This window comes from Globicephala melas, chromosome 2, assembly GCF_963455315.2.
Source record: "Globicephala melas chromosome 2, mGloMel1.2, whole genome shotgun sequence".
Lineage (NCBI taxonomy): Eukaryota > Metazoa > Chordata > Mammalia > Artiodactyla > Delphinidae > Globicephala > Globicephala melas.
In genome coordinates this window covers 99,988,633-100,006,497 of record NC_083315.2, presented here as the reverse complement: position 1 = coordinate 100,006,497, position 17,865 = coordinate 99,988,633, and the positions used below count along the sequence as shown (strand labels likewise).

The 17,865-nt window shown below is 43.7% G+C and overlaps 1 protein-coding gene across 1 annotated transcript in view; it reads right to left on the bottom strand.

Annotated features, from left to right (window-relative positions):
- RYR3 (ryanodine receptor 3) overlaps positions 1–17,865 on the bottom strand; it is a 364,723-nt gene that overhangs the window by 144,469 nt on the left and 202,389 nt on the right. The gene's annotated exons all lie outside the window — the stretch shown is intronic.

The following is a 17,865-nucleotide window of genomic DNA, read 5'->3' as shown; positions in this document are numbered from 1 at the left end:
CAGGAGTCAGCTGACATTATGTCAGGGACTAATTTCACAAGCATCAAGAGAGAAACCAGTATGACTCTGAATTCAAAATTTATCAGGGCTCATGCTGGTTGCACGGAAACACCACTGGCTGCACAAGTAAAGGAAAGACGGCTGAAGTGGGACTCAAACCAGCACTGGGACCTTCAGAGGTTGAACTGAATAGCCCCTGAGAAGTGCTGATGGGCACTGGTGGGGGAAGATGACTAAAAGAGAGAGGTAGATCTGTGCAGGAGGACAGAGTGATGGGGGCCCTGCCAGAATGTCTGGGAAGGCACTGCTCAACCCCTTCCATGTCATACACCTTTCCAGAAGACGCCCTAACGGAAGTTAGGAATGCTGCTCTTATAACTTCATCCAAGTCCAGCTCTGCCTGTCACACTCCTGCAAGGTATGGATGGCACCAAGATCATTAATTCAGACCCAGTGATAAAGGCAGAGCTCAGGGGATGATGAAGGTCACATAGTCTATCAGTGAAATGACTGGGAATAAACTCAGATGGGTGCTCTCGGTAGCCTGTGCCCTATCTTTAACAGTCTCGTTTTCTACTCCATATCACTAAATATGGCAGATATCTGCTCTACATACAGTAATGGCTCATCATAAGGATATAAAAATAGAACTTCATTACCAAAGCTGCAGAAGAGATCTAGATGTAATGGATTAGTTTAATTTACCGCTGTGTCAATCAACCCTGTGGGTGTTTTAGGTTCAGATAGGAGACGTAAGCTGAAAAACTTAAAAAAGGATACCCAAGGCAGAGAGAAGCACAGTTAAAAGATGTTCCCAAGAGATCTCACTAGGCAGGGATATCTGTTAGGTCAGATAATATCTGTACTCTCTGAGAGAGAAAAGTTGTTTGTGGTCTAAGCCTGGGCTCCTCTCAGGAACTTGTTTCCTCAGTAGCCAAATGCAAAAGTTCCTGTTTCTCCTACCTAATAGTCACACTAAGGAATAAAAGCAGGACAGAACCATAGACACTCTTGGATGCAACGTAATTTTATCTAGTCCTAGTCCTGTATGTACAGTTCCCTCTTAAGCCTGAATTTGGCCTGAAAGAATTACAGTTCTCAATACTTACAACCACATACTTTGCAGAGATAACACACATCACCACAGTCCCCGCCGCACTTGAAAAGCAACCAACAGAGTTGTTAATCAGCTCAAGGGTCATTCCAACCCGGAATTTTACAGAGTCATAATGAAACCAAGCAAATATTAGCTTTCCCTTAACCTGGCTTTCAGATTAATTCAGGATTTGGGCTTGCTCTTAGCCACCACTGACTTACCAATCCAAATCAACATTTGTAGCCCAGAGAACGAAACATTGCCAGCGAAGCATCTCATGAGAGGGCAAATGGGAAAGGAAAAAGCTATTTTTTTTTGGAAAGGGCAAGATTTTATTTTATTTTAATATAGTTGATTTACAATGTTGTGTTAATTTCTGCTATACAGCAAAGTGATTCAGTTATACATATATATATACATGTACACACACACACACATATATATGTATACACAGTCTTTTTTTAAAGTTTTATTTTCCATTATGGTTTATCGCAGGACACTGAGTATAGTTCCCTGTGCTATCCAGTAGGATCTTGCTGTTATCCATTCTCTATGTAATAGTTTGTATCTGCTAATCCCAAATCCCCAATCCATCACACCCTCCCCCCCAACCCTCCTTGACAACCACAAGTCTGTTCTCTATGTCTGTGAGTCTGTTTCTGGGAAACAGCTGTTTAACCCAAAAGGGTGGAGCAGGAAACGCCCCACAGGTTCTTCATCCAGGCCAGCCTTCAAGGCACGGATGAGACAACAGGATAAACAATTATCTGTGTGTGACCAAGCTAACGCTCAGTTAAAAAAATGTGACCCCAAGATCCTGACAGAAAGAGCAACTCGTCATTGTGTATGGATGGGCAGATGTAGTTCAGCCAAAGGCATGACATTTAAGGCCATTCTTGTTGGACAGGGGTTCAAACGGTGAGACCAAGGTCCAGAAAGTGAGACAAAGAATAACTATGAGAAGAAAACAAATTGGGGGGTGGGAGGAAACATTCTTAAGAACCCTGAGAAGCACACTTTGTGGCCTGACGTATGCTGAAGACCTAGCACCACCAAGAAAACGTAGACTGAATCACGAATTTCTAAAGGCCTAAACACTGCTGGGACTGAGAAAATGGAGCGTTATACCCCTGGCAGCAATGCTGTTGACAATTCCTCAGATTTTAATTAGCTCCCACGAGCCAGCATCAGAGAAGTGTAACCAGGGTAGAAAGGTTAAAAAGAATAAATTTTCTTTTTTTTCTATTTTATAAAATAAATGTATTTATTTTTGGCTTCATTGGGTCTTTGTTGCTGCGCATGGGCTTTCTCTAGTTGCGGTGAGCGGGGGCTACTCTTCATTACGGTGCGCGGGCTTCTCACTGCGGTGGCTTCTCTTGTTGCGGAGCACGGGCTCTAGGCGAGCGGGCTTCAGTAGTTGTGGCTCGCAGGCTCTAGAGTGCAGGCTCAGTAGTTGTGGCACACAGGCCTATTTGCTCCGCGGCATGTGGGGTCTTCTCGGACCAGGGCTCGAACCCATGTCCCCTGCATTGGCAGGCAGACTCTCAACCACTATGCCACCAGGGAAGCTCAATACATTTTCTAGAATGTGGTAGGCTCTCCCTGTATCTGTAAGTCTGGGGATTAAAATAATTAATGCACATAACCATGTCTGGCATATACCATGGGCTTAATAAAGGGTAACTATTATGCTATCTATGCCAGTAGCTATAAAAATGTGATCCACAGACCCCTGGGGTCTCCAAGACTCCTCAGGCAGTTTGCAAGGCCTACTGTATTTTCATAATAATTCTAAGATGTCGTTTGCCTTTTTAATTGTGTGGATAGCAACACTGATGGTGCAAAAGCAACAGCGAGTAAAACTGCTGGGGACGTAGCACAAATAAAGGCAGCAGCACCAAACTCTATGCTTTACTGCCACATCCCTGAAACAACGCCCAGGGTCTCATAAGAATGTTCTGAGTGAAATATAAAGATTATTAATTTTACTAACAATAAACTCTTGAGTATACATCCTTTCAATGTCCGGTCTGACAAAATGGGAAGCATGCCTAAAGCACTTCTGTTGTACAAAGGTCAGTGGTTTTCCTGAGGAAAAACACCTGTGCAATTGTTGTCATTGTTATGAGCTAAACGAGGTGCTTATTTCATGGAATGACATCTTAATTAAAAGAACGACAAACTATGGTTAATAGTTTGAGTATTAACCATAATACTCTCTTGAGTATCAGAGAAATATTTTCTTAAAAATGAAAGAAGCCTGTCACTTGAAGGAAAACAACTGATAGTACCTATCGCCAAGTTTATCATTTGAGCTTTCAAGTGAAAACTAGAATTTTGCAAAATGTTTATCTGCCACTGTGAATTTGACAGCTTCCCAGCACTTAAAGACTTTTCTGATTAAGTTGTTGATATTAATGAATGATTTAAAACTATTTTATAATAACATGAGTCAACATTTGAAAGCTCTGTAGAACTCAGTGAACCAATAATTTCCCAAAGGTCAATGCATGATGTTACAAAAGCATCATGGGTAACAGAATCCATTTAACATGCAAGATAGACCAATGGATTGTTATGTAACCAAATACAAAAATTTCTTTAATATGATTTCAGATCCCACATAGCAAATTAACTTTTGAGGAACTATTACTTGCTGAGTTTTGACACAGTACCAGAGAAGAATATCCACAATTAACTGAAAAACCTACTAAAAACACTCCTTCCCTTTGCAACTGTATATCTGTTTGAGGCCAATTCTCTAACCAGATATAAGAATTCAAAAAAAAAACACCAAAAAACAGAATCTAGCTATCTTCTAAGTCAGACACAGATTTATAAAAATGCAAAACAATGTCACTCATCATTTTTTTAATTTTTAAAAATTCAGCTGTTTTTCATAGAAGTATGTTATTTATGTAACATGTAATGGGTTTACTATTTATTATTATTTAATTTATTTATTGAAGTACAGTTGATTTATAATGTATTAGTTTCAGGTGTACAACACAGTGATTCAATATTTCTATAGATTATACTCCATTTAAAGTTATTATAAGATATTGGTGGGCTTCCCTGGTGGCACAGTGGTTAAGAATCCGCCCGCCAACACAGGGGACATGGGTTCGAGCCCTGGTCCGAGAAGATCCCACATGCCGCGGAGCAACTAAGCCCGTGCGCCACAACTACTGAGTCTGCACTCTAGAGCCCATGAGCCACAACTACTGAAGCCCGTGCACCTACAGCCCGTGCTCTGCAACAAGATAAGCCACCACAATGAGAAGCCTGCACACTGCAAGGAAGAGTAGCCTCCGCTCGCCGCAACTAGAGAAAGCCCGCACGCAGCAGCGAAGACCCAACACAGCCAAAAATTAATAATAACAAAAAAACCCCATCATTAAAAAAAAAAAGATATTGGCTATATTCCCTGTGCTGTACAATATATCCTTGCAGCTTATGTATTTTATCATAGTAGAGTCTGTACCTCTTAATCCCCTACCCTATCTTGCCCCTCCTCTCTTCCCTCTCCCCACTGGTAACCACTAGTTTGTTCTCTGTATCTGTCAGTTTGTTTCTGTTTTGCTATATTCATTTGTTTGTTTTAGTTTTTAGATTCCACATATAAGTGATAATACACTGTATTTGTCTTTCTCTGACTTATTTCACTAAGCATAATTGGGTTTATTATTTTTAAAGGAATTAACAAATAATCATTTTCCCATAAAACTCATAATTAGAATGTAAAACAATTCTAATTCAGTTTTAAATGTGTTAACGTGATAGATATAATCCTCATAAACGAAAGCATTTGGGGATCCTTGGTAATTTTTAAGAGCATAAAGGGGTCTCAAGACCAAAATTTAGAGAATCAGTGGTCTCTATAAAAGGCCTATGTTAGGTGATGGCTGTGATTGGAAAGCAAAGCTTTCCCTACAGCTAAGATGAAACCCTGTTCCATTAGGCTATGTGATTCTAATCGAGTGGCTGAGACTCGAACCTTGAAAAGTGCAGCTTAGGAAGCTTTCTCTGTTTGTTTCTGGATAGGAGGTAGATTAAATGAGAGTACAGAAAGAGTAAGACAGCTCACACTGAGAATTAAAGTGAAGATTAAAGAATCATTATCTCGAAAGTTGAATCCCGGCAGTCGGCAAGGGGCCCAGCTGTTACTCATTCATCACCAAAGGGCTTCCCGCCAGCCTGAAGGGCCCTAAATGCTTCCCTCTTCCATTTGGGTTGAAGATCAGTCACCTTGGGGGCAAGGAGGGGGCCGGGTATCTTTGATACGGAGGTTGCTGGACCTTCTGCAGCCTGCTCTGCGGCCAGTACAATGGGGTACACAGAGAAAAGGTGGGCTTCAGGCTGCAGAGGGAGGCATTAAACCTCTGCCCCCGACATTAGCTTACCTTTCAGCGAAGACTTCACTCTCATTAACGCTGGAAACCAGGGCTGTCAATTCCAGAAGGCTTTGCTTTGGAGGCCACGTATATCTAGGCCTCAGGACAGACGTCACTCACCTGTTTCTGGCTCTCCTCATCTTAGTAGCTGAATTACCTCCAGTTGTGTCCCTCCTAAATAAGCTTATTAATAATAGAACGATAATTTCTGTTATGTGCCCAATTTTGAGTAAAGAACTCTATATGAAACTATTTCAAGACACAGTAATTACCCACAGCAGCCTAGCTGGGAAAACTAAGTACATACACGTGAAGAAGAAATAAAGTGTAAAATAATGGGCGAAACTGTGTTGCCTAAGACATTTAGAAATAAGACAACTTATAAGAAGGTACAACTTCCATTGTAATACATATACCCAAAAGAAATCAGAGAAGAGAAATGATCAGATCTTCCCTTCTTACTTTTTTCCCTAACGAGTCCTTTATCTAAAGTTCTTTATGTTTCTAGAATAGGTCCACATTACATGGAGACTAAAGAATAAGGGAGGGAAAAGTTCTATCATGAAGTTAAGAGGGCCCCTCCAGGGGAGATACAAAACGATCTGAGAGAAAAGACATTCCAATGGTTTGGAATGCCATTTCCCTTCAAAATATGATTCACACAAGTAGTTCACATAGTAAATACTTATTTTTTTTTTCTGGTATCAATGGGAGAGTGCTGACAATTTTGGAAGGATTTTCAACAAAGCAAACGTAGGCGATTCTCGAGATATATTTGAATCTCTTTCTTAAGCAGAGACAGATACAACTAAATATTGATTTCATTTCTGCTGTTTTTCTAAATTCATCTTTGGAAATGCTGCCCTTTAATGACTAAAGACACTCTGGTGTTCATAAGAAACACATCTCTATGTCTGTGAGTCTGTTTCTGTACTTAGAGAACGAATTTATGGTTACGGGAACGGGGCGGGGAGGAGGGGTAGATTGGGAGTTTGAGATTGACACGTCCACATTGCTATATTTAAAATATATAACCAACAAGGTCCTACTGTATAGCACAGGGAGCTCTACTCAATATTCTGTAATAACCTATATGGGAAAAGAATCTGAAAAAGCATAGATACTTGTATATGTATAACTGAATCACTTTGTTGTATGTCTGAAACTAACACAACATTGTTAATCAATGGGAAAAAAATTGCTAAAACTACAAAGAAAAGAAAAGAAATACATCTCCTGAAGGGGGCGAGGCTCTGGGAATAAGGTAAAGGTGAGGCGGAGAGGTCAATCTACTGTTTGCCATCATGTTCTGGCCCCTGTTACTTTCTCATAATGTGCACACACGTCTAATTGCTCCACTCAGAACCTCCACCCCATGTGACAAAATTGCTTCCCCAGTCTTGGTTGCAATGCTAGGATTTTTATCCACCAATTTACCTGTTCCAAGAAGCCCTTGTCAAGTGAACTGGATGGTTCAGCTCATGGGATTTTAAAAAAGCTAGTGTGCTCTTTTCAAAAACGAAAAAGAAAGAAAGATATGTAACCAAGCCCTTGTTTTTCTGTTGAGAGAGAAAAAAATCCTAAGAAACAGAACGGCTTTGGGATGCTAGACGTGTACGTGTGGTTTCCTTGATGATTATAAACGGCTTCGCTTATGAAATTATTAACATTCTGACTCACATCTTACTTTTGTAATTAGTCTAATTAGGGATAGCCAAATCTAGGCAATTATATCAAGTATATGATCTAGAAACCGCATTTTAAATGATTGCTCAGGCTAACTCAGAGTGGAAATATTTCTAAGGCACTGTATTGTTTAGGGAGACTTGATGACTGAAAGGTAGTCTAAAAGAAAAACAGCTACTTCACTACTTAATTTCTCGACTAGTCAGACATTCCACATAAGAAGAAAGGATTAGAGTGTCTTCAAATTAGAACTAGCCTTACTTAGTACACCGGTTTGGGAGCCCAGGTAGTCATTTGTTGGTAAGTTGTTTATTTCCTTCCTCTTGTCACTTTGTAACCTCCTATTGGACCTCAGAACCTCAAGCCCAACCATTCTGTGAATCTAGCAAGCAAATTCTCTGGGGAGTCACCCATCATACGTGGTATAACGCTTTTCTAAATGGTCAAATTACCAGCTTTGCCATGCCAACTACAATAAGAGAAAGGCCATTTATTCTCACGGTGCAGGTTTAAATTTTTAGGCTTCAGAGGTCTGAAAAGAATCTTTTCATCTCTAAATTTAGACCGCAGTCCAAGTGGCCATCAAACAATGAAGTGCATGCTTATTATCAGAGAGATGCTGGCCACTGGCAAAGCAAATCCCTGCAGCTTACAGATTCCAAACCTATGCTGGTGTTACATTTCTTTGAGTGTGCTCTTAAATCTGGGTCAGTTTGGAAGAAAAAGTGTTCCCAATTACATTGTGGAGAGGGTGCAAACAAAACGGCACTGCCCTTAGTTTAAACTTAGAAAGCAATTTATAATGCTCACACTTACAATGGGAAAAGAAAAATAATTATGTGTCTCTAAATTACGTACACTTATTTTTAAATTCTAGGTGATTAAACAGTCAGCTTGTGGCATGCTGCAAATGCTCTGGAGGCGTAACAGTTGGTCGATCAATTCCGAGTAGAAAGAACAAGTGTATTTTGACCTCTGCTTTCTTCCTCCCTGGGGTAGGGGGAATAATGCCCCTCTACACCCCCGCCAAGATGTTCAGCTCTAAATTCTCAGAACCTGTGAATATGTTACCTTACATGGCAAAGATGCTTTGCAGATGTGTTTAAGTGAAGGATCTCGAGATGGGAAGATTATCCCGGGTTATCTGGGTGGGCTCAATGTAATCACAAGTGTCCTTTTAAGAGGGAGGCAGGAGGGTTAGAGTCAGAGAAGGACTTGTGATGACAGAAGCAGAGGTTGGACCGGTAACTGCTGGAGGGGCCACCAGTCAAAACATGCAGGAGGCCTTTTGAAGTTGGGAAAGGCAAGAAGAGGATTCTCTCCAGAGGACTGCAATGCTACTAACCTGTTTTAGACTTGTGACCTCCACAGCTGGGTGCTAACAAATTTGTGTTGTTTTACGCCACCAAGTTTGTGGTAATTTGTTACACCAGCAGCAGGAAACTAATATAGTTCCACGGATAGGAAGTCCTGGGTTGAGGATATCTGACTGTTTTCCTGAAGCTCCAAATCAGACTGGAGCATCTCAGTGAGCAAGTACTACAGACCCTGGGACCTGAGAGAGAGCCGGTTTTCTAAATTTTTTATGAGGCAGCTGGAGTAAATAAATAACAGGGTTGCTGACAAAAGCAGAGCCTCTCTGGATCTGGCCCAGAGCTTGTGTCAGACGAGAACAACATCAAATGCAGAAAGTACCTACCGTAGAACCGCTGTGGCCCATTAGATAACGTACACACATCACAGACAGCACCTTCTCTAGTTCCCGTAACACAGCTTTTTGGCCTCTACTCCCCCTCTGAACATCAAGGGTAGAAACGCCTACATCTCAACACTACCCACTGAGTATATGAAAGATGCTGTAGGTGAAGACCATCATGGCATAATGAATACCCCTGACAATGAGCCAGCATCCATTTGACCATCCTTCCTTCTTAACAGAACTCTGCTTTTGTACTGATACCTGCCTCTCTGCCTTATGGCCCATGTTCCTCTGTGAAAGGACCCAACACCACTACAAAGGTGGCTCTGTTGACTAAGTCACCAGCACATGTTATTTCCTAGGTCACACTCATCGGTTCATAAGTTGACCCATGATCGAGTTCTCCCATCAAAGGTGATCTCAGGATCCTTGCCTCGAATATCAGGGCAGAAGAAACTTCCTTGCTTTTCCCTTGGACACTGTAATGCATGGATGTAAGGCCCAGAACTACAGCCACCATGCTGGCTGGGGACGTGAGCAGAGCCAAGGGATTAACTCAACCGGGGCCTGGCTCCATCTCTAAACCTCCAGATACGCCAGTCAAAAAAGTCCCTTGTCAGCTACTCTACCTGAATTGGGCTTTCTGTTCTTTTTCGATGAAAGCATCTGAAATGATCATTGTGGAGGTGAAGTTCTTACGTATGACCTGTGCTTTGTATATTCACTTCAGAAGCTGAGAGGGATACCAACTTCTAAGTATCAGAACATTAAACTGAGCACTGCTTTAGTGAATTCTTATACTCCCTTCCCTTACCCCGTGAAGTAGGAATTATTATTCTCTTTTCTACAGAGAAGAAAACTGAAACATACAGAAGTTACAGAAATTTGCCTAACGTCATAAGTAGTAAATGAGAGAGCAGGGATTCAAACCTTGCCTGCTAGAATCTAAACCCATCTGCTTTACCATCTTAGTGTTGCTTACTCTCAATAGCTTCATAAAATTCAGAAATAGTTATCTTTATTAATGCTTTACATTTATATTATACTGCTTAGATGGTCTCTTAATAAACTCCAAAATGGATTCAGAAATAAATCCTGAAAATCATAAAGCTTTAGCTCTTTTTCTAACTGACTCTAGCTGGGCACATGAGCTACTCTCTCAGAGCCTTGGACTCTTCACCCATAAAATGAAGTGAACAATATAAAATCCACGTTGAAGAAAATGAATGGGAGTACGGTCTAGTGACAAGAGTGCGGGGTACTTTGTTCCCGCTCTGCCTGTGTGACTTTGGTCAAGATGCTTTACCTCTCTGTGTCTCTGTTCACTTCTATGAAGTCAAGTCACTTGTGGCTTTATATTCTATGATTCTGTGTCTATCCAACCCACTGAGCTCTTGAAAGTATTGTTCTAATTTATTAAAATGGTAAATGAATGCCTATGGCTTCATCGGGTAAAACTGATGAGCACCAAGAATTTTACCACTGCTCTTTTTTTTTTTTTTTTTTTTGCAGTATGTGGGCCTCTCACTGTTATGGCCTCTCCCGCTGCGGAGCACAGGCTCCGGACACGCAAGCTCAGTGGCCATGGCTCACGGGCCCAGCCGCTCCGCGGCATGTGGGATCTTCCCGGACCAGGGCACGAACCTGTGTCCTCTGCATCGGCAGGCGGACTCTCAACCACTGCACCACCAGGGAAGCCCTACCACTGCTTTTTCATGCTACCCAGCTTGCTCTTACCCATGATGTTACCCAGCTTGCTCTTACTAATACTGAAACCTGAGATTGAGGAAGTAAAATCTTAAAATGCCAGCAGTTCCTGACCATGGTGAGGAAGTGGTCATTATCAAAGCATCACTGCACGCCGCTAATCACTTACATCGAGGAGATGAGCTGTGGAAACTTGATGGCCTTTCTGATGACTGTCCTGATTGCTGAAGTAGAAAGAGCCCTTCCTATGCCAGGGGTCAGATGGCGCAATAACACTCTCCAGATTTAGTTGGGGAGATTTACTGGGGAAAGTCTCATGCCCTCTGTGCTCTGAGCTCCAGAGCTTCCTTGGGGCTGAATGTCTGGTCTGTGTTACAAAGTATCCAAATACCTAGACTTCTGAGCAGAGAAGGTCAGGGAGAAAGTCAAACCCATCCACTCCAAGGAGATTTGGAAAATTCATCATGCTCGTTTCTCTGAACTTGCCTGGTGCCTCTCTGTCTCGGGCTGTGCCCTTGGTGGCACTTTTGCCTCATTTCAGTAGAACAAGGATGCTATTGAGATCACTGAGAACAAGGTTACAAGGCCCTGAAAACCTGAAAGGCAAAGCCTGCAAAGACAACTGGACATTGTTATTCTAAGAAAGAACCGCTCTGTTTACGACGGGGCCCAATGAACAGGCACTGGCTGTCAGACCCCCAGAGACACGTGATGCGCACGCACCCCACTGCCTGGCTCTGCAGCAGGCAGCCGAACGTCTAAGAAAGCACCCAGCTCTCGTTCATCTCAGCTCTCCATTTAATTGTGGGACATGTCTACTCGCTTCCTTCTCTACGGGCTTCCTTGGCTGGGGAATAAGGATGAAAGTTCAGGCTGCTTGCTAGAACATTGTACTTCTCACAACAGTAGTAGCCAGTATTTACTAAGAGCTTCCTGTGTGTCAGACTCTGTGCTAAATGCTGAATCTGAATTTTTACTTAACCCTCATGACCACCATGTAAGAATAGAAAAGACAGACGTGGCAGGAACTGAGTTTCTCCAACATGGATGGCCGTTGTTAGACTAATCCTCACTTTATTTATTTATTTATTTATTTATTTATTTATTTATTTATTTATTATTTTTTTTTTTTTTTTCCCGGTACGCGGGTCTCTCACCGTTGCGGCCTCTCCCGTTGCGGAGCACAGGCTCTGGACGCGCAGGCTCAGCGGCCATGGCTCACGGGCCCAGCCGCTCCGCGGCATGTGGGATCTTCCCGGACCGGGGCACGAACCCGTGTCCCCTGCATCGGCAGGCGGACTCTCAACCACTGCACCACCAGGGAAGCCCCTCACTTTATTTTTTATGTTGGCAAAGAAGCACTTCAATTTAATAAACGAACCAAGGATCTTGTAAATAGGGGGTCTGCTGAGGCAGCGGGGGAGTGAGTGCTGTACAGGAGACGGAGCCGCTCACCTCTCTGCACAACTGGACCCTACAAACTGCCCAGTCTCGCTGGCCTGGCTGCCCTGGACCTTGACTCTCAGGGCCCGCCATATGGGGACAGTCTCGTGGCGGTCGGCTATTTCTGCTAAATCTGTTTCCCTCCCTCAGTGGTTTTCTACCTTGGTCAGAGCATCCCCACTTGTGAAGCAGACAGCTTCATCCCCAGGACCGTTTCCCCAGCTGGCCGGCCACCCCCTCCCGTTAGAGGCAGCCCCGCAAAGCACCAGTGGGGCTCACGGTGCCGGTTCTGCCAGCCCATCTCTGCAGCCTCCTGGGGTCTCATCCATCATATGGAGATAATTAGCCTGTTGTTTCTAAAATAGTCAACCAGCCTCATAATCACTTTCTCAAGAACACTCAGGCGATTAAACGACCGATGATGACAACAGGGTAAAGAGAACAGAGAGAACAGATGATGTTTGCTGATGTGGTAGGGAGGGAAATCTCTGAGATGAAGATGAAGCACAGATGGGACAGCAAAGGACTCAGGGACCTGAGGTCTCTGTCTTTACTCTGTTGGGAAAGCACTCAAATTGCTTGTATTTTAGTTTCTATGTCTTATTCACCGTGGAGAATAAACTGACGGTGAGGCAAACTCCCAGCCATGCGTCCTTGACGTCTGTGCTTCCCTGTCCGCCCCTTCACTGCCTCCCGCCCTCGCCCAGCATCCCTGTAACAGTTCTGAAAGGGCAGGGTCCCTGCCCTGGACGTGGAGCTTGATTCCCATCTTGGCCTCTTTTTCACATGTTGCAAGAACCTCGTCCAAATTATTTTGCTTCTCTCAGGCTCAGCGGCGTAGCGTACAAAATGGGTATCTGCCTGCCACTATATCTGGCTGTTTGCTGTGGGATAAACTCAGATGAGGTAAAACTCTGGTTCTAGCACAGAACCTGGCACAAAGCTGGTGCTCAGTCGATGGTAGCTCTTCCCTCTCCTGACAGACTCTCTTCTCCATCGCGAGAATGCAAGCTACTCCGAGGGAGGGCCTCACATCGACTGATCAAACAGATGCAGAACACCTCTTACGCATGGATTTCTGTGGCGCTCTGGACTGGGAGCCAGTGCACGATCACGAGTTCCGACCCTGCTCTGCCATCTATCGGTGGGCAAGTCACCGCATGCCTCGGATTCTCTACTTCCTCATCTCTAAGCTGGGACTCACAATGCCTGTTTCATCTGCCAGGCAGGGCTAGCCAGTAGATTGAGACCAGGTGTGGAAAATCTTCTTGTGTCTCCTACGGAGCTAAATAAAAGTTAAGCTCTGCCTTCTCCCACCCCCATGTCTGTTAACACAGTCACCCATCCTGTCCCATCAGTAATGCAAAGACCATCTGTAACCCCTTCCTCTTCCTCCTATTTCCAACTGGTCATCAAGATATGCCAACCCTACTCTTAGAACGTGGCTGGGCCCCTTGAGCTCACTTCTTGCTGTTAACACCTGTATTAATTTTTTTTTTTTCCTGCTGTGACAAATCAGCACAAACTTGGTGGCAAAACAATACCAATTTGCTATCTTACAGTTTTAGAGATGAGAAGTCTGACCCAGATATGGGTAAACCCAGACTGGGCTAAAATCATGGTGTGGCAGGGTGCATTTCTTTCTGAAGGCCTTAAGGGAGAATCCATTTCCTTGCTTTTTCTAGCTTCTAGAGGCTTCTGGCGTTCCTTGGCTCATGGGCTCTTCCACCAGGAGACTTGAGCCAGGCCCTTCTCATGTCCCCAACCCTCTAACTCTCATCTGCCACCTTCTTTCACTTTTAAGGACCCTTGTGATTACTTTGGGTCCACTCCAGAAATCCAAGAGATTTCCCTACTTTAAGGCCAGCTGATAAGCAGCCTTAATTCCTCTTGCAATTAAGTTTCCCTTTGTCATTTAACATATATATAGGTTCCAGGGATATGGACATCTGTGGGATCACTATCCTTCCTACCACACCACCTTATTTAAGTCCTCAGAACTTCACATCTAGGGCACTGCAGCGATGTCCCAATGGGCTCCCATACCTCCAATGTATCCCCGCTGCAGTCCTTTGGATGGTTATCTTGCTAAAATAGATCGACCGGTGCTAAATACAGTGTCTGAGATATGGCAGGTGATCAACAAACATTTTAATAGCCAAAAAATGCTTGAAATTAGTGCTCACTCTGTGCCAGGCACACTTCAAAGCACTTTGCATGTATTAACTAATTTAATCATCGCATCAACCAAACGAGGGAAGCATTAACGCTATGTCCATCGTAACGATGAGAAAACTAAGGCACAGAGACATGGTCACATGTTCACTCTCACAGTGAGAGTGGCAGAGCAAGAATTTAAGACCAGGCAGCCTAACTCCAGAGTCCTACGCTCATAACTACCTCACTATTTTTTAAAAATTTTATTTATATGTGTGTGTGTGTGTGTGTGTGTGTGTGTGTGCGCGCGCGCCACGTTGCACAGCTTGCGGCATCTTAGTTCCCCGACCAGGGATCAAACCGGGGCCCCCAGCAGTGGAAGCGTGGAGTCCTAACCACTGGACCGCCAGGGAAGTCCCTACCTCACTATTACTGAATAAAAGAACAATTTAGTCCTCAAGAACCTTTCATCGTCATTGATATAATGTTATTATATAAATAATATGGATGGGAATTAGACGCAGGTGGACAAAGGTTTGAATTTTTATGCCACCCCTGTGTGACTCTGGAAAGTTATTTAATCTGTCTTTACTTCAGTTTCTTCAACTGTAAAATAGGAATAATACTGTCAACTGCATATTTTCGTTGTGAGAATTAAATGAGGTAATACTTACAGAGTGCTTAAGACAATGCTCAGGACACAGTGGGTACCATGTAAATGTCAATGCCTCCTCCCAGCAGCTGTAAGGCCAAGTAGTATAAAATACACAGGAACAGTAACATGTCACACTCCAAGACGGAATATAGTTTAACTGCTGGATTTTTCAAGACACTCTGCTCTAACACCACCCTACCTTTCCACTCTTCCTTATTCTACTCCTCTTATAATTCAGCCAATCTCAACTCATTGCCACTCTTGGAATATAAATTTTTTTGCCTCTGGGCTTTGTTGAAGTAGCTCCTTTCACCAAAAATACCTCTCCCTTATATATCCACCCAACTATGTTCTTTATGGGCACTTTTCCAATCCCCCTCCTCTGGTCACCTACTGTCCTTTAACTATAGCACATCTGACCTCATGTTATATCGAGTTGCCTGTCCACACATATTCACTCCTTTGTCTGTGAGGTCCTTGTTTTCTTCATCTTTGTGAGCCTCAAATGACTAACATGCATTGGAGGTCAAAAAGATTTCTGCCGATGAGCTGAATGTGGAAACAAGTAAGGTGTGGTCCCAGTAAGAAAATAAACAGGTATACAGACACTCCACCTGAGGTGGAAAGTCACACATGCCCTGTTAGAAATTCCACAATGTGGCAGGGGCAGGGTGATGGAGGATGAGACTGAAAAAAAGACAACATGGAGGAGGTATCTGTGTGTGTATGTCTCAGGGAGAAGCTGTTTGGAGAGAATCTAAAGAGGCTTAGAAATACTGCCTGAGTGCCACAGATATACCTACTGCTAAGTTATCTTACTTTGTGTGTGAGTATTTGGGTTGGGGCCCAAGACTTATTTTGGTGGCGATCAGTAGACTTTCTTCCCCTCCTCAGCATGAGAAAAGGCTGCAGCATTTAGGTGGGGGGAGAATTTTGGTCTAGGGCTCAGGTTATGCAGTGACTGGATGAGAGCTGATACAGGTAGCAGCTTTCTTTGCAGAGATTACGAAAAAAACTGCCATAGAGAAAGCGCTCAGAGAATGACAGAGGTCAGGAAGGCACCAACTTTGAGCTGTGAAGTGACAGGTGATTTTTATTTTGTTAAATTTAGAATTTAGCAGAAAGAGCTGGTTGGCCTCTTCTGGAGGGATAACTCAGGGGCTACAGATATATATTCAAGGAAACCCTACTTACACTGTAGTGTGCAAGAAGCACTGGCCTCCAACGAACAGGCAAAAGATTTTCCAGGGAATGTGATGGATTGTGATATTAAAAAAGAAATGTGACTTAGTATGGTGGGCTGCTACTATTAGAGGATTTTTTTTTTTTAACCTCTTCACTATCATATAATCTTTTGATCAGATTGTAACAACTTCCAGCACAATATGACTTGGAATTAGTTTGGGCAAATCCCTGTAACACCGAACCAGTTCGCAGGATTCTTATGGGTTTCAGGACACTTGCTTCCTCTTTCCTAAAAGCTGAGGTCCCCTGCAGTTTACCTGGCCAACACCAACTGCTCGTAGAGGAGAAGTTGCACCACCTGCCCTGAAAACCCTGAGTCCAGATCTTTGGCTGGGTTAACTTTTTGATGTTAAAATTTTGACTTCTGTTGGGTTCAGATTCCTATGCATAACAATGATTCACAGGAGCAAGTTACCTCACAGATGCAGTAAGCAAGATAAAAAGATGAAGGTTTTAAGAAGCCATTCTGTATGTACTGATAATATGTATAATATGTGGGTTGAGGGCTCATGGATACACATGCTGAAAAATTCTTTGGCAAATGTCATATCATGGGACAATGGAAACAGCGTGGAATCAGAGTCAGAAGACCTCAGTCAAGTCGCAGCTTTACTCATCTTGTTGACATTCTAGATCTGGAAATTTTTCTGGAACTAGGTAAGGGTGGAAAGAATTAGTGAATGAACAAGTAGCCCTTAACTCTTCCGAGTCCTATGTTCATCACCTACACAACGGAGTGGTGAAAAAAAACTAACAGCAGTAAACTAATATATATGAACTATTTGGTAAACTGTCAGTTCACTATAGCATACAATTCTCATTATCTAAACTTTTAATATTTTATCAAATGCAAGGGTAAGAAATCATAAGCAATAACATGAGCAAAGTTACCAATATTTTAAAGGATTAGAAACCTTTATGGCAACTGGCTATGCATTCAGAAACATCAGTACCATTCAATTAAGTGAAAAACTATTTTGGGGGGTATGGCACTTAAACCATCCCCAAGATTTTCTCTTAAAATGTCAGCCCTGGGGCTTCCGGGAAGATGGCAGAAGAGTAAGACGCGGAGATCACCTTCCTCCCCACAGATACACCAGAAATACATCACACGTGGAACAACTCCTACAGAACACCTACTGAACGCTAGCAGAAGACCTCAGACCTCCCAAAAGGCAAGAAACGCCCCCACGTACCTGGATAGGGCAAAAGAAAAAAGAATAAACAGAGACAAAAGGATAGGGACCGGACCTGCACCAGTGGGAGGGAGCCGTGAAGGAGGAAAGGTTCCCACACACTAGGAAGCCCCTTCGCGGGCGGAGACTGCGGGTGGTGGAGGGGGAAGGCTTCGGGGCCGCGGAGGAGAGCACAGCAACAGGGATGCAGAGGGCAAAGCAGAGAGATTTCCGCACAGAAGATCAGGGCCGACCGGCACTCACCAGCCCGAGAGGCCTGTCTGCTCACCTGCCGGGGCGGGCGTGGCTGGAAGCTGAGGCTCCGGCTGCGGTCGGAGCGCTGGGAGAGGAATGGGGTTGGCGGCGTGAACACAGCCTGCAGGTCGTTAGTGCGCCACGGCTAGCCGGGAGGGAGTCCAGGGAAAAGTCTGGACCTGCCGAAGAGGCAAGAGACTTTTTCTTCCCTCTTTGTTTCCTGGTGCGCGAGGAGAGGGGATTAAGAGCGCTGCTTAAAGGAGCTCCAGAGACGGGCGCGAGCCGCGGCTAAAAGCGCGGACACCAGAGACGGGCAGGAGACGCTAAGGCTGCCGCTGCCGCCACCAAGAAGC